Here is a 26058-nt window from a genome sequence, read left to right on the forward strand (position 1 = left end):
CTAAAAGTGCTTATTCCTGACAGTGGTCCATGTGGCCCTGTCCCATGTATATAATCCCCTGTAAATTCTGCCCGTGCCTCTGGCACATTGTAAAGTGTGTGTTTGGTAATACAAAGGCTATTTTAATATATAACCTTGTGTGGAGTACCTTTTGTGGGGGGCCTGGGATGTTGTTGTTGGTTGTTGCGCGCACAAATACTTAACTTACATTGCCTCCGGATCAGCCTTGCTGCTCGCGTCATGTTGCCAAGGGTGTGAGCTGGCGTTATCTTTGGAGTGTAACTTCCTTGCCCTAAATAGAGTGGTGGTTTCTGCCTGGCTTTGGCGCCAGCCTCAGCCAACCAGAAATCCCATTTCTAACAGATGCCAGGTCTAACACCCATCCACATGAAGCATAAAATAATTCCTACAGTTTGAGATGGAAGGGTGCCATTTCCAATTCAAAGTGCTTCCTTTTGGGTTAAGTTTGGCTCTGAGGGTTTTCACCAAATGCATTACCACAGTAGCAGTCTTCCTTAGGAGAACAAGCACCAGGTATTTTCATACCTGGACAACTGGCTAATGAAATGACCCACTTTCCGCTCTGCAAAACAATCGTCTGAGGGCTGTGTGAGATTATTCAGAACTCTAGGCCTCAAGCTAGGAATAGTCACCTCTAATTCCGTCTAGGTCAGCTATTTTCCTGTGGACAATTCTGGATGTGAAGCTTGCCAAGGCTTTTCCAACAGCAGAGAGGATTCATTGTCTCAAGTCAAGAACAGCTTCTCTCCACGCAAGAAGGTCCACTTCTCTCCGGAAGGACACGTAGGTGTTGGGAATGATATCATCCTGCATTGCATTGTTTAGGAAATGCCAATTTTGCATGCAGCCCTTGCAAAAACATCTATGCGAACAAGGGCTTCAGAGTCAGGGTACCATCGATGATTCAATTTTAGTTACTTCAACAATGAAGCTGGCAATGTCTTGGTGGATGAACACAGACAACATCTCTCAAGGTCTCTCATTTGTTCCTGTTCAGCCCCATATAGTCATGACAAGAGATGCCTCCTAGTAAGGCTGAGGTCTCCCCTGCAAAATTTGGAGATTCATGGATCATGGATCATGGACCGCTCAGGAGGCATTATCACACATAAAACTTCTAGGGCTGAAAGCTGTTTTCCTAGTGCTCCAGGCTTTCCAACCCATGCTCCGAAATCTTTAGTCTTGGTGAGAACAGACAACACTACAAAAATATTTTAGCTCACCAAACGGGGAAACACAATCACAGATTCTGTCAGATCAAGCTCAGCAAATCTGGAAATGGTTAGTCCGCAACAACACCACCATGAACATAGAGAATGTCCTGGGGTGGAGACATAAATGGCATATTTCCTGAGCAGGACAGACAAACAGTGCCTCGAATGGGAACTCAATCAGCGGCATTTAAAGCAAGTGTTTCAACTTTGCAGTTTGCCAAACTTGTATCTCTTTGCTACTGTTCACAACAAGAAGTGCTGGATGTACTCGAGCAGATACTTGCAACCCTGGTCCTGGGAAAATGTATTCCACCTAGCATGGACGGAGATACATGCATATGCTTTCCTTCTTTCACATTTCACGCTCATCACCACGATCACTCGCAAAATGAAACAGAAACCTTGTTGTTTCATACTCATAGCTCCAGCATGGACATGGCAGTACTGGTTCAACAAGCTTCTTTGCCTATCAGAATGCACACATATTCCACTTCATCCATCGGAGGATCTTCTGTCGATGATCGAGGGGCAGGTTGTCCATTCCCTGATACGCTCTCTCAACTTGAGTCCAGATAGGCACCTCACAATATTAAGTTCAGGACAAAGAATATGCCTGAGGATTGCAGATCGACTCTCCGCCATGCTAGTGCTGACTCCACAAGTAAATGTTATTCTGCAAAACGGAAGAAGTTTTGCTCCTAGTGTGGTTCTCAGTCTCTGCATCCCATCTTCTCTTCTCCAGAGAAAATTCACCCTTATCTCCTGCATCTAGCAAAATCAGGACTGACTCACTCCTCTATTAAGGTCCATCTGGTGGCATTCTCCAGGTTTAGAAGTTGGGCAGGTGATCTTTAATTACGGTCCAACTGGCTGGTTAAGGAGTTTATGAAGGAAATGTGTTGAGTCTGCCCTCAAGTGGAGAATAAGTAAAAATCAAGTTTTGATGATTCATGAGCCATACCTACAGTTTTGTGATAATAGGGTCCTTTTGTGAACTTATCCTAAGCTTATCCCGAAAGTGCCCACATCTTATCACCTCAATGAACCCATCATTGCCAACATTCTTCAGTAAGCCATCTTCAGAATGGGAGAGAGCCTTGCATTCTCTAGACGTAAGACATTGTCTCAAATTATATCTCGACAGAACAAAGACTTTCAGGAAATCTGATCAACTCCTAATTTCTTTTGCTCCACCAAGAAAAGGACAAGCTCTGTCACAGCAAAGAATTGCTTGCTGGTTGTCTGCAACCATCAACTTCAGTTAAGAGAAAGCAGGACAACCATTGTCTGAAAAGGTGAAAGCACATTCTATATGAAAAGTGGTGGCTTCTTTAGCCCTGTTTGCATATAAAATGTTGCCAGACATCTGCAGGGCATCACTGCGAGTTAATGCCCACACCTTCATGAAGCACTACTGCCTAGATTTCCTGAGGAAGGTGGATGTGGCAGTTGGACAGGCTGTATTACAGCACCCATTTTCTTAAGGTATGCTACTTTTGATCATGTTCATATGCATTATTGTTGATGAGGTTTCTGTATTTTAACTTTATTGTTGCTTTGTCAAGCAATATTTATCAGGTCTATGTGTTAAATTTATTCTAATGGCTTGAAATCTTACTGTATTATTTTGATAATATTGGAATAGTTTGCCTTACCTACCTCTATTATTTACTTGGTACTGCTTACTAGTCTGATTCAAGCATGTGAATCTATTAAAGATACAATACTGGAGGGAAAACAAGTTACCTACCTGCACTCCATTGTTCTCTGGTATTGATATCTTTTGTAAATTCATGTGCAATCCTCCCTCCTCCTCGTTAAGGCTCACCAATTTCATACCTCTATTTTGCTTTGTTTACACTCGAAACCTGATGTATCGTGGCTCTATTGGGGATGTGTGCTTCAGGGTCTCTGCTCTGATTGTTTGAATTTTGGATGTATTAAAACAATGTGAATTGACTAAAGATGTCTATTATTTTCAATGTGATTCTGAATGCTAATGTATTAGCAGTGCTCATATTACCATAACTGTTGGAGTCTTACCATGACAACGGGGAAGATTCAAGTTTATGTAATGCTATTTCTGTTCTCGGTAGGAGGACAGCATTGTCAGTAGGGAAAAAGGCACTGGAGCTGGAGCCATTATTAGTTAGACAACATATTGTAAGCAAGCATTGGAAAAGCCAATGGGTCTGACGTCAGCTGCCAGTCATTTTTTGTTCAATTATTTTTATTAAATTTCATAATATGACATAGGTCTACCAATTATGCATATATTGCTAAGGCAAGTGATTAAATGCAGTTGCATGCTGTTCGAAACATCTGATGATATTTGCCCATACCCTATTAAAGGGGAGAGATTCAAGACCGAAAGTAAAAATCAACATGAATATCCCTCCTCTCTCAATCCCTGCAACTCTTTAAACACGAAAATAGAGGGGAAGGTAGGTGTCAGGGAGGTTACGTTGTCACTTAGAGAAAGGTGCCGGTCTATGGTTCGAGTAAAAAATCCTACGATGGTGAGAATGTAATAGTAAGGAAAACATTGTCCAGTAACACCTAGCTATTGCCTAGAGAGTCTTATTGGGCTTAGTAGGCTTGAATGTGGAGATTCCCTAGCTACTGTTGCAGTGTAAGTGTTATGGAGTGGGATGGGAGACTGCTCATCTGCGGGGGACAAGGACTTGCGTTCCAATGTGCCTAGGTCAGTCAAAAACCTGCAGTGTTCAAAATCTCTGTAGTGTGAAACCATGGTATTCCAACTAGCACATATAATCTATTAAATGTTGCTGTTTGTCAAGAAATTTATTTTTAGAGCGAGATATATGTAGCTGGCAGCCTTTTGACTTTGAAAGTGTTTTGACATTGTTTTTGTGAAACATTATTTTCGGTGAAGATGCTTCACTTGTGAAAGGTCAACATTGTATCACTCAGTGCAGTTATCCAATGGCTTCAGTGGGTTTACCCACAGTCCCACATTGTATGCTGTGGTGGGCAAAAGAAAAATGTGAGTGACACAACAACAGAACAGTGGATGAAGAGGACTGACTGAAAGCCCCTATCAGTATTTTAAAACTAAAACTTTAGTTAAATCAAGATTCTTGACACCTAACATAAACAGGATATACTGAGGCATACATGTGGATATTGGGCTCAATTTTGTGTGTTTCTCAGGTTTTGGAATAAATGTGGAAGAGGTGTCTGTTTAAGCTGACCACTTTACATGTGGCTGACCTATTTAAGGCAGAATAGTGACAGTTCCACTGTGACCACATTGTGTTTTCATCCCGAAAAATAAACCAATATACATCATCAATCTTGATGACTAAAATATGAGTGTCAAAAGAAGTACACAGTGTGCCACTATTGCTACATACTTAAACAACGGGGGTGGTGATGGACAGAGTTTCTGAATTAAGCAGAATACTCTCACCCAGTCAAGAGATCAAAGCTTGATCCAACACCGTTTTTTAGCTCACTGCACCATCCCAGCTCAGAACCTGGCTATATGCAAATTAGTCTGTCCCTGGCCCAGTGCATCATGGGAACAGGGCAGACCAAACTACCAAGCCAATTCTTTCACTGGGAAGGAAACAAGCTTCCGGGGACAGGTTTCTGGCATTACAGCCGTCTTCGGCCCGGCTTGCTTGAATCTGATGGTGCAATGAGCAAGGGACTCACGTCTGAGTATACCTTTCCACGCTTATGGTGGACAAAATAATTAAACAACAGGGGGTGGTGATGGACAGAGTTTCTGAATTAAGCAGAATCCTCTCACCCAGTCAAGAGATCAGGGCTTGATCCAACACCGTTTTTTAGCTCACTGCACCATCCCAGCTAAAAACCTGGCTATATGCAAATTAGTCTGTCCCTGGCCCAGTGCATCATGGGAACAGGGCAGACCAAACTACCAAGCCAATTCTTTCACTGGGAAGGAAACAAGCTTCCGGGGACCGGTTTCTGGCATTACAGCCGTCTTCGGCCCGGCTTGTTTGAATCCTGATGGTGCAATGAGCAAGGGACTCACGTCTGAGTATACCCTTCCACGCTTATGGTGGACAAAATAATTAAACAACAGGGGGTGGTGATGGACAAAGTTTCTGAATTAAGCAGAATACTCTCACCCAGTCAAGAGATCAGGGCTTGATCCAACACCGTTTTTTAGCTCACTGCACCATCCCAGCTCAGAACCTGGCTATATGCAAATTAGTCTGTCCCTGGCCCAGTGCATCATGGGAACAGGGCAGACCAAACTACCAAGCCAATTCTTTCACTGGGAAGGAAACAAGCTTCCGGGGACCGGTTTCTGGCATTTCAGCCGTCTTCGGCCCGGCTTGCTTGAATCCTGATGGTGCAATGAGCAAGGGACTCACGTCTGAGTATACCCTTCCACGCTTATGGTGGACAAAATAATTAAACAACAGGGGGTGGTGATGGACAGAGTTTCTGAATTAAGCAGAATACTCTCACCCAGTCAAGAGATGACGGCTTGATCCAACACCATTTTTTAGCTCACTGCACCATCCCAGCTCAGAACCTGTCTATATGCAAATTAGTCTGTCCCTGGCCCAGTGCATCATGGGAACAGGGCAGACCAAACTACCAAGCCAATTCTTTCACTGGGAAGGAAACAAGCTTCTGGGGACCGGTTTCTGGCATTACAGCCGTCTTCGGCCCGGCTTGCTTGAATCCTGATGGTGCAATGAGCAAGGGACTCACGTCTGAGTATACCCTTCCACGCTTATGGTGGACAAAATAATTAAACAACAGGGGGTGGTGATGGACAGAGTTTCTGAATTAAGCAGAATACTCTCACCCAGTCAATAGATCAGGGCTTGATCCAACACTGTTTTTTAGCTCACTGCATCATCCCAGCTCAGAACCTGGCTATATGCAAATTAGTCTGTCCCTGGCCCAGTGCATCATGGGAACAGGGCAGACCAAACTACCAAGCCAATTGTTTCACTGGGAAGGAAACAAGCTTCCGGGGACCGGTTTCTAGCATTACAGCCGTCTTCAGCCCGGCTTGCTTGAATCCTGATGGTGCAATGAGCAAGGGACTCACGTCTGAGTATACCCTTCCACGCTTATGGTGGACAAAATAATTAAACAACAGGGGGTGGTGATGGACAGAGTTTCTGAATTAAGCAGAATACTCTCACCCAGTCAAGAGATCAGGGCTTGATCCAAAACCGTTTTTTAGCTCACTGCACCATCCTAGCTCAGAACCTGGCTATATGCAAATTAGTCTGTCCCTGGCCCAGTGCATCATGGGAACAGGGCAGACCCAACTACCAAGCCAATTCTTTCACTGGGAAGGAAACAAGCTTCCGGGGACCGGTTTCTGGCATTACAGCCGTCTTCGGCCCGGCTTGCTTGAATCCTGATGGTGCAATGAGCAAGGGACTCACGTCTGAGTATACCCTTCCACGCTTATGGTGGACAAAATAATTAAACAACATCTCTTGACTGGGTGAGAGTATTCTGCTTAATTCAGAAACTCTGTCCATCACCACCCCCGTTTGTTTAATTATTTTGTCCACCATAAGCGTGGAAGGGTATACTCAGACGTGAGTCTCTTGCTTATTGCATCATCAGAATTCAAGCAAGCCGGGTCGAAGACGGCTGAAATGCCAGAAACCGGTCCCCGGAAGCTTGTTTCCTTCCCAGTGAAAGAATTGGCTTGGTAGTTTTTGATTTGCCCTGTTCCCATGATGCACTGGGCCAGGGACAGACTAATTTGCATATAGCCAGGTTCTGAGCTGGGATGGTGCAGTGAGCTAAAATACGGTGTTGGATTAAGCCCTGATCTCTTTACTGGGTGAGAGTATTCTGCTTAATTCAGAAACTCTGTCCATCACCACCCCCTTTTGTTTAATTATTTTGTCCACCATAAGCGTGGAAGGGTATACTCAGACGTGAGTCCCTTGCTCATTGCACCATCAGGATTCAAGCAAGCCGGGCCGAAGACGGCTGAAATGCCAGAAACCGATCCCCGGAAGCTTGTTTCCTTCCCAGTGAAAGAATTGGCTTGGTAGTTTGGTTTGCCCTGTTCCCATGATGCACTGGGCCAGCGACAGACTAATTTGCATATAGCCAGGCTCTGAGCTGGGATGGTGCAGTGAGCTAAAAAACTGTGTTGGATTAAGCCCTGATCTCTTGACTGGGTGAGAGTATTCTGCTTAATTCAGAAACTCTGTCCATCACCACCCCCTGTTGTTAAATACTATTGCTACATACAGCAAGATGCACATTGGGATGGTGGGCATAAGTGTTCCCCCCTCTCTTGAGTTTTAGTAAGCTCCTGTAAAGATCCAACCGTCTAGGAGATCAAACCTAACCTTTTCTTTCAGCCCTGCAACTTCTCTGTCTTATAGATCCATCAGGTCCTGGTTAAAAATAAATACAAATGGGTTGTCATTTAATTGACTTGTGCATCTCACACCAATTCCTTGCCCTTTATCACATAGCCTCTTTTCTGTGTAGGGGCCTTTGTATCATACCGTGCATTCTCTGAATTGCATCTGGACTATCCATTTTTTTGTTTTAATATTTTCTTCTTTTTTTTAAGCATGGTAAGAGGTTGACATTTCAGAATCAGGTACAGATTATATTTTAACATCACATGAAATATATTTTGATGCAACAAAATGGCATATAGCGTGATACATTTACTAGAAACCCATGCTACAAAGAGCAGGTTTAGAGTCATTCCAAAAGGTTGTAGGTATGGACTTCACCATGTGCAGGAGTCGCCACTGAGGGCTCCGAGGGCTCCTATTGCAAAGCTTACGACATACGTGCTGGCATTGGTGTAAATCCGTGGCAAGATGATCAGCAATGGGGGCTGTCAAGGAATAGAGCGATGGGAGGGGGAAGGACAAAAACTAAGGAACCACTCTGCCCAACTCGCGCCTCCTCAGCCAATCACCTCTCCCCCATTCTCCCAAAGGATGCGGCAGTGTGCACATAGCTTACTGATGGGCCCAGTAATCTTTGAGATGTTTAAGGGGCTAGTATGGTGTTATCACCTGATTTTACATTTAGAGTGTGGTGGCTAGGACTCTGCATCTGCCTCCCCTATTCTCATTGTAATATCAGGTTGGTCTGGGTCTGGGTGCTGCTTGTTTCAAAAATCACGTAATATAGCGTCCCAGTTGGCAGCTAACGGGAACTTATGTAAGCTTAGAGTGTCTTCTTTGTGTGAAGCAGTACTCTCAGCCTGGGCCCATACCAGTAGCGATTGTCCCCAAGCTATCAGAAGAGGAGGCTCAGGTGACTTCCAGTGCCTGAAGATTAAACATTTAGCTGCCAGTAGCCCCAAATCAAGAAAGCGGAACGTGACCTTCTGCCTTTTCCTATGAAGAAGTTCCAAGATGCACATCTCCCAAGATTTGGGTACTGTGCGCCCGTGCAAGTGGCTATTTGGGTTCTTACATGTTGCCAGTACGTTGTAAGAAGTGGGCACGTCCACAAAATGTGAGGGAGATCAGCATCTAGGAGGTGGCATCTGGGGCAATGGGCATTGGTACGAGTGAAGTATATGTTTATCTTGGCAGGAGTGAGGTAAACTCGCTGAATTATGTAGTATGAGATGATGCGGAAGCGGGTAATCCAAGGAACGGGTATTCCAAGGAACGCATTGTATTATCAGGAACGCAGACTAGGCCCTCTAGTATGGCGGACCACTCTTTATCTGTGTTCAGGCAGGCGAGGTCATTGTCCCAATGTTGTCTCCAGGATGTGAGTGGGGCTGCTGTACGCTGGTGCAAGGAGGCTGCAAACCATCGTGTAAGATGCCTCCCCGTTTTTACTGTGCTGCAAGTATTGAAGAATGCAGAAGGAATTGGTATTCCCTCCTCCTCCACTAATGTAGCACTACTGCTCCAAATTCGGAACAGCTAGCCAGCCTTGATCTGTTGGTAGAAACAGCTTAGAGAGTGCCACATCTGGGATCTAATGGTTGCTGTCACTCTAATGATATTGCCCTATAACAGATTCTGTTGGCTGACGGTACACTCTGACCCCTAGGTGACATAATGTGCCTGGCTGCCATGCCACTGAGACACTGTTCAGGGTAAAGTGGGGTAGGGATATGAAGGGGTGAATGGGAACAAGCGTGATTTGGCCCAGTTAACCCATAATCCAGAAATGGCAACAAATTTGTGAGAGTCTGAACTAGTGTATCAGGCACTGATATCATGTCACGAAAGTACAGGAGGAGATCGTCAGCATACAGCGAGATTGTGTGGGTGCTGTCTCCCAGCAGATACCCTAAGCTGTGTCGTGCGCCAAAGGGTCGTGGCAAGAGGTTCAATAGCTTAGGAAAAAAGTAATGGAGATAGCAGGTAGCCTTGGTGGGTACCCTGCCTTGGATATGGTCTGAGATGTGGCAGCCTGTTTTGACTCTAGCCAACAGTGCGGTATAAAGCAGTTTAATCGGAGGAAGCGAGTCCCAATTCCATAACGGGGCATAGTGCTGAACAGATAACTCCATTCCAGTTAATCAAAGGCCTTTCTAAGGCCTAGGACCAGCCATTCAGAGTGGAGCCATTGTTGTGTAGAGCATTTGAAGACTCTTAAGAAGCGATGGAAGTTGGACGAGGTGTTACAGGCTTGTATGAACCTACTCTGATCAATATCAACAAGAGATAGAACTAAGGGTACCAATCGGTCTGCTAGTATTCTGGGCAAGATTTTATAGTCGGTATTGAGTAATGGCAAGGGTTAGTAGGAACCCAAGGCAGTGGAGTCTTGATCAGGTTTTGGTAGGGAAATGAGCATGGCCTCGCGTAATGACCCAGGGCAAGGGCATAAGCTTTGTAGTATTCAGCAGTAAAAGCAATCCAGCCCTAGGGATCTGCCTATTGCTAGGGACCTCATAGCCTCTCAAATTTCAGAGAGTGCTAATGGCTCATGTAGGTATGAACAATGCTCAGGCCTGATGGCGGGAACGCAGAGTATGGAGAAAAAAGCTTCAAGGGAATCTGGATAGGTGTCCGTGACCAATGTGTAGAGCGAGGTGCAATGTTGCGTCTGTTCTGCATGTATTTTGTGCTGAGTGTGTACTAAGTGCCCATAGAGGATTGTAGAGAAAAAACAGGGTGCCTTGGCTAAACCTGATGTATCACTCATGCCAGGAGTCTCCCAGTGCAGTCTGCCATTGCATGGATGTATAGTTTAGACATCTCAGCCGCTCCAGCAGTAGGATGTGTCATGTTGCGTCTCTGCCAGTCTGCGGATGTAGGTAAGATTAGTCACCGAGCATGAATTGAATTTTAGGAGCTTGCCCTCAATACGTGTTGTATCACCATCTAATTGTTTGTCATTATTCTAGGTTAATCCCAAGCAGTGCACCCAGATGGTTAATTTGAAGGCATTTCGCTCATTCAACCTGCTAGTAGCACTGTTGTTGTTAAATTCAAAATAATCCACCATGGCGATACCTAGAGATGGGGGAAGGGTCGGTCTTCCAATGCTGTGGGCTGTAGGTGCCAGGTGGCTATGACTGGTATGCTGCTTAGGGCTGTGAATGTGCCATATATCTACAAGTTGCCAGGACAGGAGCCTGTTGCTTAACGCCTGTTCATTGGACATGGCTAACACTTGTGATAGGGGAGGGAAGAAGTGATCCAGTTCTGTGTCTAGAAATGATTTAAAGTCCCCTCCTAGGAGCCACTGTATCCCTCTCCAACAGGATAGTATATTAGAGAGTGTGCGCAGGAACTAAGACTGATCAGTATATGGGGCATATATTGCCCCCAGTATAAGGCGACTGCCATTTGGTCAACCTTGTATTGACACAAACTGCCCATCAGGATCAATCTTGACCTCCTCTGCTACGAAGGGGACACCTGGCTTCACCCAAATCCATACACCTCAGGCATAGGATGAGTAGTCAGTGGCGAAAATGTGTCTGCGCCACAGATACTGGAGTCTACAGGCCTCTGCCATTGTCGAATGAATTTCCTGTAGTAGTGCATTATGAGTGGATCTGTGTTTAAGGTAGGAGTATATTGCATAGTGACGTGAGGGTGTATACATGCTTCTTACATTCCAGTTGATAATGTTAATGTGGGTCATGCAGTAACTGAGCCAGGCCCCCCTGCACCTAACCCGCGTAGGGCAGGGGCCATGTTGTGCACATTGGCACTGATAGGGTAGGGTGGCAAGGCGGACTGGGTTCTCCTGGGCGATCAGTCATAACTGGGGAAGAAAGGGAAAACACAATAGTCAACATTATCATAATGAAAGAACAAGGGGGGTCTGGCCAAACTGCCAAAATATGAGCAGAAATTATCGGCCTTGTAGGCTGGCTGAGGGAAGTGTTAGGGAATGGTGCAAAGACAAGATTGCAGTGGCCCACGTGACTGGATATGGAGATACCAACTATGGTAATGTGTGCATATGTATACTAACCCGATGCACCATAGAGTAAATGGGTGGCTAGACTAAGTACCGCTTGACAACACGCGAATATGGGTGGAGCAGGCTACAGCCCTCAATTATGTTACATTATTTAAAGCGCAGTGGCTGTGTAGCGCGGTTCTGCGAAAGGAGCTATCGTACCGGAACAGGAATGAGTTAAAGTCCCCTTCTAGGAGCCACTGTATCCCTCTCCAACAGGATAGTATATTAGAGAGTGTGCGCAGGAACTAAGACTGATCAGTATATGGGGCATACATTGCCCCCAGTATAAGGCGACTGCCATTTGGTCAACCTTGTATTGACACAAACTGCCCATCAGGATCAATCTTGACCTCCTCTGCTACGAAGGGGACACCTGGCTTCACTCAAATCCATACACCTCAGGCATAGGATGAGTAGTCAGTGGCGAAAAGCCGGAGCAGGGTCCTGCCGAACAGATATATGATTTGAACTAATAGAGGTAAGACTGTGGCCCTTGACTCTTTATCGACCACTAGAGTTAGTATTTCATGTAGCCTAATTAAGGCTGCCTTTCCGAACTTAACCTGGGTATTTCCCTGTGTTTTGTGCTCTATATTTGTTAGATTGTTATCGTATTATGGTCCTGATAAGCCGTATGATATTTTGATTGGAGTGAATCCCTGCTGAGGTTTCTGTTAAGAAGTCAGATTGATAGAGGTAAGAACGTAGTTTTTGACTTAACGTACACAGATGCGGTAGACTCAATATTGAGTTCTCATAACGGCTTTTATTAGATACTCAATCAGGTTATTGCTATTGTGTTCTATCTTTAATACTGGTTAGATCGGTAACGGGCTGTGGCATTGAGAACCCTGCAAGAAACTAGTGGTGCGGTTGTTCTGGATCCTTTTGATTACCAATCTATCCTGTATACACAACAGGATTTTCCTTTTGGTAAGAGCATCAGGTTTTTAGCCCTGGGATATAATAAAGTTATAGTCTAGCTGGTCAAACTCTAAAATGGGACCCCCTTTTGGATCATTATTCTCATGTCTTTTTTCCTTTCTGGTTTTCTTTTCTCCTCTCCTCTCCAGACCAGGCCGAATGTAACTGACCGTCGTTTGGAATAATATGCAGGATACACACTCTCATGTCGATTGTCTATACTTATAATCTTGTTCTAACTTCCACATAGAAAGCATACGGCAGATATAGGAAGAAAGTTAGTGAATCTATAGTTATGTTACCTGGACAATGGTGAGAGGTGATTTGGGATAAATAACAGAGAACACTAAAAGTAATATTTTGTATACTTATGTATATTTAGGCCATAACTGAAACTTGACGAATCACCGAAGTACTATCCGTTCTCCCTTTGGGCTTGCAACTGATTTAGTGTACAATCAGGAATATATTTGGAATAGGTATGTATTTGTCCTTAATCTAATACAAGATATAGGTGACCTTGGAGCAGATATATAGGAGAGTGTTCATTAAATAGCCATAATGTTAATAGAATATGACTGAGTATTCCCACTAAATCCCTGATAACAAAGCACAGAGACATTGGTTTCTCAGCTAAGGGTTGAACTCCATCCAAACAATAGAATTGGTATGTCTGGATCTTATTCTGTAGGTTGGTGGACCTGGCATGTACTGGGTCTTTTGAGGAACCCCATTAGTACCATATAAAACATATAAGGTGCCCTCACAGATATAACAAGTAGGAATATATTAAAGCATCAGTTGAGGCTTGGATAAATTAACAGTATGTAGGCAGTAGATGCTAGCCTTAGAAGAAATACAGATGAATGGTTTTCTGTGTTGTTTTTTGAGAACGTATGAGTAAATAGTAACACTTGGAATTTGTTTAGAGACTCTGTTTTTTGTCAGGTATGCAGAGCTCACTGTGTTTTAACTAGGATATTTGACCGTCAGTTGGGCGGCATGTCTGAATTTTTTGTACATAGCACAATTATTTTTGGACCATAATTATATTGTTATGTATGTTTTTTTTTTGTATTTTAGTAAAACCACTGGTATGAGGTATATGCCCCGAGGAAGGTTTTGCCGAAACGTGTTGGTACTTTACAACTGCAACCAGTGCTTTCAAGAACATACACAGATGTTGAGATACATTTGTGACGGGTCAACTTAATACTTTAGGGGTATTTTGTTTCAGGTTTTTGTCTACCAACACTTCTTTTCCTTTTTAGGGTGGGGACATACGATATATCATCTGGTGGTTGAAAAATGTTCATCATGATTCATATGTACTATCGAATTTTCTCTGGTGGTTGAAAAATGTTTTTTATGATTCTTATGTATTAATGATCTATTTCTATCAAATGTATGTGTTCTTATGCTGACTATGTATGTATTCTTTTTGGTTTTTGATCAAATATATCTTTGATAAAATAACAAATGAAGTAAAATAATAAAAATATAAACTATTGTTTATATATATATATATATATGTGTCTAAATAGCATTTTTGTCTATTGTGGTCCAAATATATGAGTGCGTGACATGTTTTAAATGTGCACTGAACCCAGTACAAACTGTTTTTCCAATGATGTGTGCATTTTTGACAGCATTGTAACATGCTGTAGAGGATGCTTGCTTGCTAGAATAGGTGGTGTGACCCGAGGGTTGGGCCATTGTGAGCTGAAATGTAAAAGAGCTTAGTGTATACATAGGCAACAAAGGGCATAAAAGAGAAAGGTGAGGGAAACAGATTGGGGTAAGTTTGTTACAGTCTTCAGGGGTTCAGAGCAGGACTTCTTCAGTTTAGAGATTCATGTCCGGTGGTACTTTCAAATCCATTTTGGAAGGCCTTGTGGTGGAGGATTCATCGTCATTGAAGAATTTTCAAGGAGGGTGCGTCATGGTCCAGGCTTTGTGGTCCCTTATCGTGGAGGCCATCCACAAGGCCTGATGCCTCTCCCAGATTACTTGCTCCAGGTTCAGAGCAGAACCAGGTTGTGAAGGGTGACACACCCACTTCAAATGCCTCTGGCAACGGTTCCCCATAATGTCTCACGTTTGTACCGCAACAGTGGGTGAGAGGTTGTAAGCCCAGTGTACTCCAGCCATTCCCAGACTTCCTATGCAGTAGCAAAGAAGTGTGTGGTCCCGTCCGTCACCACACGGAGACGGGCAAGGAAGAAGAGCGAGTATTGAATGTTCAGGTCATGTAAATGCTCTGTAACTGCAAGAAAATACCTCTTTTGTCGCTGAACCGCGGTGGTATAGTCAGGAAATAGCATGACAGAGGCATTGTCCACTTTTATCTCCTGAAGCATGTGGGATTTGCGCAGGATAAAGTCACGATCTCTGTAGTTAAGCAGGCAGATTACAAAAGGTCACGGGTTGATACCAAGTGGAGGGTGGCAAGCCAGCACCTGGTGGGCTCGTTCATTAGAAAAGAAAGGGGGAAGGGTCGCATTGGAGATCAAGGTGTGGATCCAGCCTCAGCATAGGTCTCTACCTCTGGAAGACCCACCACGCGAATGTTGTTCCTCCTGGAGTGACCTTCCTCATCCTCTGTGCTGCATTACAGTTTATTTACCCAGTCCACCAAGGCCAGCATCAAAGACACTGATTCAAGTGTTGTTAGTTGGAACCCAGCCAGGGTATGTTCGACATTACATAATTTGTCCGCCAGCTTGCAGGGGTCCACATGTAGCAGGGTAAAGTCGGCGGTCACGTTATCAATTCTGCTTTCAAGAAATGTGGGAATCTGGTTGAGGATTGATTTGATCTTCTCTACAACTTTTAACACAGTGTCAAGTTTAGTGCCAAGGGACTCGGCTGGGTCAAGTGGGCACTCCGCCTCAAGGTCTCCATATTGTCGCTTCATGACGGACAGTTATTGTGGCGTCGCAGACTGCGTCCCAATGAGTAGCAACCCATGGCTAATTGATATGCATTGAGCATCAGGGAGGCCTCGGCTCTGGCAAAGAAAATATGGGGCACCACCCCCAGGATCCGTCAGGGGTCCCTGTTGGTGCAATATTCCTCACCCGTTATGGGTCAAAGTCAGCGCCAGAAGGAGTTCCTCCAATGTGTCCATGTGGGTCGTTGTTGTGTCAGTGGTACCGCCACTAGGCAGGGCCTGCTTGCTCACACCTGAGCATGAGATGGATTGCAACAACATGAGAAGCCCTAGGGGACACTTGGAATGCTTGTTCACCTGAGGTCATAAGGAGCTGCCCAGCTTGGGGCCTGCTTACGCACGCCATGTGAGTTGGTGAAGCAGCATCATGAGCAGCCCCAGTCTCCTAAACGAATGTACCTGTAGATCAAAGATCAAGAACCTCCAATGGTGTACCAGGCATGTTAGTCGCTCCTCCGTGGTGTGTCTTCCTGCGCCTACTTGCTGACACTTACAGGTACGCAGGAGTGTCGCAGCACAAGAAGCCCAATAATACCTCTACTGCTGTGCAGTCCTTCTGTGTGGCTGTCTGCACGGCAGGTGAGTAACAGTGACCGTCTGGTGAATACCCTGCTTTGGAGGCCACTAGTGTTAGGGAAGATGGACAGTGTCTTCTAGTTTAGTGGAGAGAGGAAAAGGAGGTTGAGTCCCCTGGTGTGCCAGGGCCATCATTTCAGGAAACAGGAGGTTAGGTGTGCTTAAAGTGGGGGCTTTTCAGTGCTACGGCCAGGGATCAGTTCATCACTCTGTTCTCTCAGCACGAGGTGCCCACTGAATTAGCAAAGAGGTGGGATGCAGGTCTATATGTCTCCCAATGCAACCAGGAGGGTGCGGGCTCAGATGGCAAGTGGTGGAAAGCCCAGCTACAGGGCAACAGAGGTCATCGAGGGATGCCAGCCAAGTAACTATGTGGCGCTGTAGGTTGCCTTCACAATACCGCAGGCCGCGTCACCTCACATTCTCAAATGATGGCTGGGAGGTCAATGGGTGTCCAGGTGGCCACTGTCCCCAGGGTGCATGTAAATTCTATGGGAGCAAAGCAGTGGAGCTCAGACCCTGTTTGGTCCTGGGCCCGGTTAGTGGCAAGTTGAAGGGTCAGGAAGAAGCAGCTGGATAAGGCCTGGGGCTGTGGGGGCAGGCAAGGGTGATGAAGAATGAGTTTACTTCGCTGCCAATGCCTGTGTTGGTAAGGTCATGTGCTCGTGTGCCAATGAGTGTATTTCACAGGGAGCATTCCAGGGGCCAAACACTGCCTGGCTGTTACTCAGGCTCCAGTACCTGCCTCCCACCATGCAGGTGGGGGGCAGGTACTAGGGAGGGCAGTCGGCAAGAGTTGCCACCCATTGCGTCAGGGAAGGTCTTTGAGGAGCGCTACTGCAGCATGGTCCGGGTCCAGCAGAGCAGGTAGGCCCCAACAGAGCCGCCTGGATGCCCACCAGGGGTGTGGAGGTCACCCTTACACTGGCCCACCCGGCCCATACTCATGTCATGCTCTCTTCAAGTCCCCGGTGCAGTGCTTCATATCGGCTTCAGGAGCAGAGGTTCCCCACAGATGGCATGCGAGAAGTGGAGGAAATCAGCGGTGCGACAGTGTTGCAGGTCTACAGTCTTCGCCTGGATGCCTGGTTGAAGAGTTAGCCGAGGCGAGCGGTGTGGCTTGTTGGCATCCCAGAGCTCAAGCACAGAGGCAGATAGGGGTGTGTATCAGGGGGCCCCCAACTCACCACACCTCGGCTTTGATCAACAGGCTCCTCTGGGGTCAGGCAGAGAGCCAATCAGGGCCTGTGTGGTGCCACGTCCACCCGGTCAATGCAGCCACTCCCAGTTGGTTACCTCCCAGCAGTAGGCCTCGGGGCATTTCATCTGCTGCCATCAAACAGTGCAGCAGGACCAGCATCAGTTTTTGAGCGATTACGGAAATAGAATAGGGTGCACAGATACATCAGATGTCCAATTGCAACCAGGATTAATACCGGAAATGGGGGAAGCAATGAGGAACTTTCTTAGGATATGTACGCCATCTTGGACCTGCAAGCCATGCCCCCTTGTGCTGCGCTATTAATGTTGAGTCTAGTTATTATTTTCCTAGAGATTCAAGAATACGCAACATGTGAGAGCCCCATATAAGAAATGGGTGAAAGATGGTACCAAACATCAAGGGGTACCTTTGAAATTCTGTTTTTTCGTATTGACATAATATGAGCTTGTTTTTTTTAATACTTTATTTTTTTTGTATACTATGCCATACAGCATTTCTACAGCATCTAGGCACTGTAAATAACGGCTGTTGCTATTTATTGATTCTCAAATTATCAACTTGGAGGGATGGAAGGCTGATTCTGCCTATCTTAGATTCAAACGTGTGGCCCCACCCACTCTATTGGCTCCGCCCACATCCTCAACTGGCACTGATGAAAGGCAGATGTAATACCCGATCTGAATTTTAGCAAGAGAGCCTTGCTCCAAGTAAGGTTTTGATGGGAAGTTCCCCTGCCCTGTGAACATTTTGAAGAAAAGTGCATTCAAAGTACAATTTTTGAATAAATTAGCTAAAATGACTAGTGCATTGAAAAGGGACATGTGAAACATTCCAGTGCTCTATGTGCTGATTTAGGGAATGGACAATACTTACAAGCATTATAATGCCTAGCCATAGCATAATGGTAGCATGACACGGTGGTTGCCAGTGTTCGGATATTAGCATCATTGTCAAATTTAGGTAGCCACATGTTGTATAATGGTGGCCACCATTGACAAACTGATGGCGTCCTTGAACTTATGGTGCCACCCTGATTACCGTTTTAAGATATTTTGGCCATCCATGGTATTAATGGTGTCTGGACCTGACACAAAGGTGGCATTCACGCATTGGTACCCAGTATTGGCCTATTGTGTGGTCCTTGGCTTTATGGTGGCTATCTCTTGCATTGCACTTTACATGCAGCTGGAGTCTTTGATAACAGTTTTAAGGTTACTGTAGATTAGGATTGAAATTTATGAATTGCAAGTAACAAAACAATTTATGTGACAAAATCAGTAACCCCCTGAGCTACCCACATAAAAATACTGTTCTGTGATATGCAGAATAGACGTTCTTTGCAGCAGGCATGTTAACTCTCTCTCTGTGCTACTTCAGAATCAAAACTTGCACGAGACAACTCTGATCTCTCTGCAGCAGGAACATGATAAATCATCACTTTATCTTTCACTTACCTACAGAGTGACTGAGTGTTGGGTAAATAATTCCTGCTGCTCAGCCTGGTTGCTGTAGATGGAGTCTGTGGGGCCACTCACAGCAATGCCAGTGATCAGACTGATAGTGTTGTGATGTGCTGGAGGCAAGAGAAGCCTGGCCCAACTGCAGATTGTAGTGATGTTGAGAGGTCATGGTGTGGCACGTTTTTAGAGCTGTGCCCTGCGTTTAGACACACAGCGCCCACTCTCAGTCTCACCATGACTGGCATAGCCACCAAAGAATCGCCACAACCAGGCAAGAGGAGCCTGTTTAGGAAGTTATGGAGGTCGTTAAATTATGAATTCGGTTGGCTGCTGAATCAATTCTTGGTGGTGGAATGATTTTGAAATTAAAACATTGTGCTGCGGCTCAGCCTGCACGGTCCAGAAGCCTTTCAGTGGTAGTGCCTATACCAGACATGATGCGGCTGCTGAAGTTCCAGAAGGGCTGTAGGCCATGAGGGTCCCTCCTGTGAGTACAGCTCAGTTTCACCTGAGCAGACAGGAGCCCACATGTAACAGTTCACGCCAACCGCAACAGAGAGCTGTAATGTGGTGAAACCATGATGTCCGGAGGGCTAGTGCTACGATTAACGTTGCAGAGATCAGATAAAATCTGCTCAGCATGTGCTGGGCCCAGAACGCACTTGGTAAACTTAAAGTCCTTGAAAACATGTGCACACGCACATGCGCAACGAGGTCTGAGGCCTTAACACAACTGAAAGCACGCCACTAGTGAAGCATGTTTGCAGTGCACCATGGTACGTCAGTATATGCGTGTCTTTCACTGAGAAATAGTTAGCATTTGAAAGAAAGGGATATTTTCTGGCGTACAGGCTTGGATGAAAGTTTGTCTAATATGCCGTTCAGTCACACTGTGTGTAGTTTTACTACTGGAAATAGTGGCACCACAGTGACGAACGAGGCAGAACACAGAACATATTCCTTTCCATTAATCAGACTGTGCTAAGATGTCGTTTGATGTTACACTATGTGGCACAACATGCACCGGTGCTGTACAAAGTCACACTTGCTCAATGCATGCAGCTTGCAACCTCACCTGCAGCTATGCCAGGGCTTCTGAACTACAGTACTGTAACACACCCTGCACCCACTGACTGCAGACAGCTGCCTGCTCGCGTGCGGCCTTTAAAGGAATTATTTAACACCACACACTACAGGGTGCATTGCAGCCATAACGCACTGACTGGGGACTCACTTACTTCAACGTAGAACATAACAGGCAAGACCGCGACTCACGAGAGTTCCGGTTTCCCACACAGCTCATTGGTGAGTGCAGGCATGATAGAGTCCTGGCGCTCACTGCAACTTCACTTTGTCTCACTGACCCTCAGCAATTACTGAATATTTTGCGCCAGGGTCAATCATGATTTTAAACTATCAGTTTACTACACCAAAATCCAGTAGCGGAAGGTGAGCACTAGCAGGACATGACGACACGTCAGTCCCCGTGGCACCAGCCCATATCACGCAATGGGCTGATGTATTGGTAGTAGCCATTGGGCACGACCACGATTTGAAGTCAGGTCTGAGAGTGCACAGTGGGGAAATCAATCTCCCGAATTCTAACATTGTAGTAGCCTGCCATCAGCAACCACTACTGGCTCAGCCAGGGTACTCTAAGCCTGCGAGAGCAGCACGGGCAGGCCACATGTTTGAGGACAGTAGACAGCGCTAACAGCTTGTGGAGATGAATTTATTATCGGGCTGACTGGCTCGCTCTCTCAGCACTTAGTGAGGCACTGCAGCATTCTTCTTCACCGAGGGACTCCGGAGACAATCTGTACAAGTATGAAGTGAACAACACTGCAGTAAGGCAAATATATTTCATTTACTCTTTGACACATGACATATAGACTGCAGTGCAGTCGTGCAGTTAATGTAATTTGTAGACCCGCCCCTGATTAAAAGGTGCTGGTGCTAAGCACCGGAAAGCACCAGCACAGATTAAACACTGAGCCAACCTGCAAGAACTGGCCCTACTCTTGTCGTTATGGCCTTTGATGCAGTAGAATGGGGTTATATTTTCTAAGTGCTGACCAGACTAGTTTTTAGCCCACAATTTATGCAATAGATAAAACTTCTATGTTTTTAGCCTCTGGCAAAGGTCCAAGTTAATGGCGGCCAGGCAATTCAAGCTCCAGAGAAGTACTAGACCGGGTTGCCTCTTTCACTGATTTATTTATTTATTTTATTTTTGCTATTTATACAGCGAGAACGAATACCCCCAGGCGTCTCCGGGCTAAACAATTCGCGTAATTTCAATTCGATATTAAATGCTTCAAAGGAGTGTGGTGGAAATTATTGATTAAAGAGCCATGTTTTTAAACTCTTGCGGAACTGGAGTAGTGAGGGGCTTAGTCTGATGTTTTGAGGCAAAGTGTTCCATAATTTGGGTGCGCAACTAAAAAGCGGCGGTCGCCCCAAGACACTGTTTTGGAACGTGGGATCACTAGCTGGTTAAAGGTGGTGGAGCGAAGCTGTCTACAAGGTATGTAAGGAGTCAGCTGGTCATTAAGAAAATGTGGTCCTTCATCATTAAGTGCCTTATACACTATACACAGTGATTTAAACTTAATCCTGTTACGGATTGTCAGCCAGTGGTATTTTTTGATAGTTTCAGATATGGGCGCGAATTTAGGGGTTCCTGAAAGCAGACGTGCTGCGGCATTCTGTATTGCCTGTAGCTTTGTCATGACCCTAACCTGAGCATTTAAGAATAGGCCGTTACAGTAATCAAGGGATGATAAGACCAGAGAGCTAACCAGTGTTTTAGTAGCTGCCTCTGGCAAGAACGGACTGATTTTCCTAATCATCCTGAGTTTATGGTGTGCTGTGGTTGCTACTTTGTTTGCATGATCCATGAAGTTGAGACCCTCATCAAAAATGACACCCAAATTCCTAACCTTATCCGTCAGAATCTGGGGTACTCCGAAGGCTGGTGGCCACCAAGATGATGACCAGGCTGGTGAGAGGGGCCCAAAAATGACTACCTCAGTTTTTTCAGAATTGAGTTTGAGGCAGTTTGTTGCCATCCACTCTCCAATTTCCAGCATTCCATTTTGGAAGCGTTGTGCCACCTCCCCTCCGTCACCTTTAATGGCCAGTACCAATTGCGTGTTGTCCGCATAGGAGGTTAGGCTCATCCCATGTGCTTTGATAACATTAGCAAGGTCCGACACATAGATATTAAATAGGGTCGGACTGAGGGATGAGCCTTGAGGAACCCCACACGGCAGCGAAAGCTTTGCAGATTGGTAAGGTCCTAAGGTGACGGCCTGTGTTCATTCTGCCAAAAAAGATGCGAGCAAATCTCTAGCAGTATGGCAGATACCCATCTTTCCGACACGGTCGACCAAGGTCTTATGGTCGACCGTGTCGAAAGCTGCTGATAAGTCGAGCAGTACTAAAACTGCTGTCCCACCATGGTCCCGAATTGCTCTGACGTCATCTGCAGCTTTGATCAGGGCAGTTTCGGTCCCATGATACTTTCGGAAACCAAATTGTGTGTCCTCCAGCAGTCGGTGTTTCTCGATGTACTCCGATAATTGTACCTTCATGGCTTTTTCGGCCACTTTAGCTATAAAAGGGAGACTTGCTATGGGCCTGCAGTTTTTTAATTCATTTTTATCCAGGCTTGGTTTCTTTAATAGGGGTTTCAGCAGCGTGTTTTTTAGAGGGTTAGGATATATACCGGGGCTCAGTATGGAATTACAAACTTGTGTAATGACCGGAATGATAGAGTCCATCACTGGTGGGAGGACTGAGAAAGGGCAAGGGTCAAAAGCGGATCCTGTTTTAATTGTAGAGACAATGGTCCTTATATGATCAGTTGTAAGTGATTCAAACATAGAGAAGGCATTTATTGGGTGTATACTAGAGGAAGGGGTGGTTGGCTTAGAAGTGAAGGCCTGATATATGTCGTCCACTTTGGAGAAGAAAAAATTAGCCAAGGCATCACACAGTGATTGTGATGGGGGGGGAATGAGATCAGGAGCGTTACCTGCCAATGTTTTAGTAATGACGTATAATTGTTTGCTTGAGTTTTTAGCTTTGTCAATTTGTTCTGAATAGAATGATTTTTTCGCTTTTACAATCATTGCTTTATAGACAGCCAAGGATTCTTTGTAACGAATCTTACTCACTGTATCATACGTTTTCCTCCAATGCCTTTCCCTCTTCCTGTTACATTGTTTTTGTGTTCTTAATTCCTCAGTGTACCAAGGAGCAGTCGGTGTAGATCTGTTCCTAGATAGGGACTTGGTGGGAACTAAAAGATTGGTAGCATGGTCAAGCCAATCGTGGTATTGTTGTATTGCCATGTTAGGGTCAATGGACACCTGTGGACAAGTACTGTCCAATTGTGTTTTTAGATTTAACTGGTTTATGTTCTTCCAATCTTTAAAGGAGCCTAGGCCGGTTGAAATAGCTTTCTTACTCGAGTGTGCCTTAATTGTCATTTTACTAAATATAGCGTAATGATCGGTCCATGGCATTGGTAGAATATCTGATATATGCAGACCCTCGATGTTGGAAAATACACCATCTAAGGTATGCCCCGCCAGATGGGTGGCAGAGGGAACCAGTTGTCTTAACCCTAGTGTCAGCATATCTGAAAAAAGGGCGGAAGTGTCCCTGTGATTATTTTGTTCTAAATAAAAAGTCATGTCGCCCAGAACCGTAAAAGACTCTTCTGTAGCTAATGATTCCAATATGGTGCTCAGGTTAGTAAGGAAGCCTGTCCTTATTCCTGGGGGTCGGTATAAAAGTAACCCCTTAAAATTGCAAAGAGCGCTGAGCTTGATACCAAACTGCAACGCTTCGCATGAAATGGTTGAAATGGGTGAAGTTCTGACTGCGAACCGTTCCCTAGCTATAATAGCCAACCCACCTTCTCTTTTCCGAACTCTATCCTGTCGATGGACTTTATATCCATTAGGTACTGCTATCACTAGATCAGGGTCCGACGAATCATCGGTCCGTTTCCGTAATAAAGAGAATAACTAAATTATAATCGATGATAAGGTCCGCTATTTCCTGACTGTGCTTGCATAATGAGCGCACATTAATAAGAGCCATAACAATAGTGGTTTTATTTGGGTTAATTTGTGGCTCAGCATGGGTCTTAAAATAGTTAGTTGGTATCGCGCTATTGCAGGGTGGACAGAGCATGTTTATTGCATTTGAAGCAAGTATAGGGTCGAACTTTGTACAGCCGGGAGCAGACAGTGGTCGGAGTTCCATCAAGGCAGTAGGGGAGTAGGCCAGGGTGGGTGCAGTAAAAGGCCGGGCAGTGGTTGTGGCCCTGGGCCCGGTCCCGGCGCGGACGGGCGCAGACGGTCTTGCCTTTGGCGCGCCGTTAGCCTGCCGCCGCTCGCCCGCTGCGCCCGCCCGCTGCGCGGACGAGGAGGTCTGGTATTTTTATACATATGCCAGAGGCAGTTGGAGGAGGGTGGGAGGGGTCCAACAACTACACCGCAACCCTTACCCTTAGCAAGATGGCAGCTGAGGTGGGTCGAGTGAGGTGTCAGCACCTGGAACGGCCACGCTGTGGGCAGGGTGAGCCAGTGAACAGCCTCGGAGCGACGCTAGTCTCCCGCCGAGGTAAGGGGCGATATTTTAAAAAAGTGCTAGTTAAAATATCTACAATTCTAAAAAGTCCGCTATTCTTCAATCAATACCGTGCAAAGAATCCACTTTGAAAGGTAGAGCAAAGATCCCCCGGCTTCCGCCTCAGGGGAGAAATACACAAATGATGATTTTTGCCCTGGAATTAGAGCCCTTGGCTGCATAGATCCACCAGGATCCACTGGTCATGGTTCTGTGATGAGACGACTAATGGGAAAACAGAAAGACAAAGTGTCTCAATATGCAGATGACGTGCTGCTCTTTGTAACAGGTCCAGACCTAACCTTAAATAGACTTATGCAGATCATAGTGTTCTTCGATAAATACTCTGGATACAACATTAATTGGCACAAATCCATATTATATTCTCTTAGAGGCCAGATGCCATGGATACCCCCAGGATTGCCCGGTGACAGTCATAACTGTGGTTTTCCAATTTTTGGCAATCTATATATTGCCAGGCACAGACCTTTTCTTTCAGAATAATTTGGCCCCGTTGCTGGAAAAGCTGAGGCGCGACATGCAGCATTGGACATCTCTGATGCTCTTGCTGCTAGGGAGGGGAGTATTATTCAAAATTATGTCACTGGCCCGCTATATGCCCTCCAAAACACCCCCACATATGGTGCCAATCTTGTACTTTGTAGTAATCACGCTGGATATAGATGAATTAGGAAGTAGATTTATTAAGGCTACAAGAGGAGAGGTAGACACAGCCTCTCACATCAACCGCTTTCCTTGCAATGCCTATTTAACAAGTTGCTAGGAGACAGTGAAATTCCATTCGAGAATCACCACAAATCTCCACAGTCAATCTAAGCATGAATAGAATAAAACATATCTTCCCTCTTTCCCAAAAAAGGTAGAGTATACATATGAAATGTAAATATTACATAACCATACTAAAAAAAAACCAAATAGGGATAAAACTAACATTTCTAAAAGTCTAGTCTCTATATCTTGCAGGTCTAATAATTTCTCTGCAACTTCGCCTGACCAAGTTTGGATCTGAACAAATGGGTCTAAAAATTTCAGAAAGTTGACCTGGCTTAGAGTGAACATTGGCACGAACCTCCACAACTCTATTAAGATTCCACCAATGTCCACTCAAGACTTTAACAGCATTTCTTACAATCTTGAGAACCTGAAAAGGTTCACTAAATTTAGAAGCACCTTTTTTGTAAAGACAGGAAACTTAATTCTAACCATGTCACCAACCACAAGAGGAACAAGTTCTGTAGCTTTTTTTAACATCTAACCATTTTTATTTGGGATTCATTCACATTTTCTAACACAGCAGGCATTAGTTTATTAACATCAGAATCAAACTTTATCCATTTACTCATCCAACCTGGCCTAAAATTACTATTGGCCCTTCTTCCTCTAAGCAACTCAAAGGGACTGATTTTGGGGTTGATGTGATGATATGAGGATCAAGATAACACAGTGTGCGTGTCACTGAATTGACATCAAAAATAATGTCACTTAAGCATGTGTAAAAATAATGTTGAGTGAAAGATTTCACTAAACAGCAATTGATGCAGGGAAATAGATTTTGAAAGTACATACATGAAGTGTGCGTATCACTGAACCAACACGCACATAGGAAGCAGT

This window comes from Lissotriton vulgaris, chromosome 3_1 (genome assembly GCF_964263255.1).
Source record: "Lissotriton vulgaris chromosome 3_1, aLisVul1.2, whole genome shotgun sequence".
Classification (NCBI taxonomy): Eukaryota; Metazoa; Chordata; class Amphibia; order Caudata; family Salamandridae; genus Lissotriton; species Lissotriton vulgaris.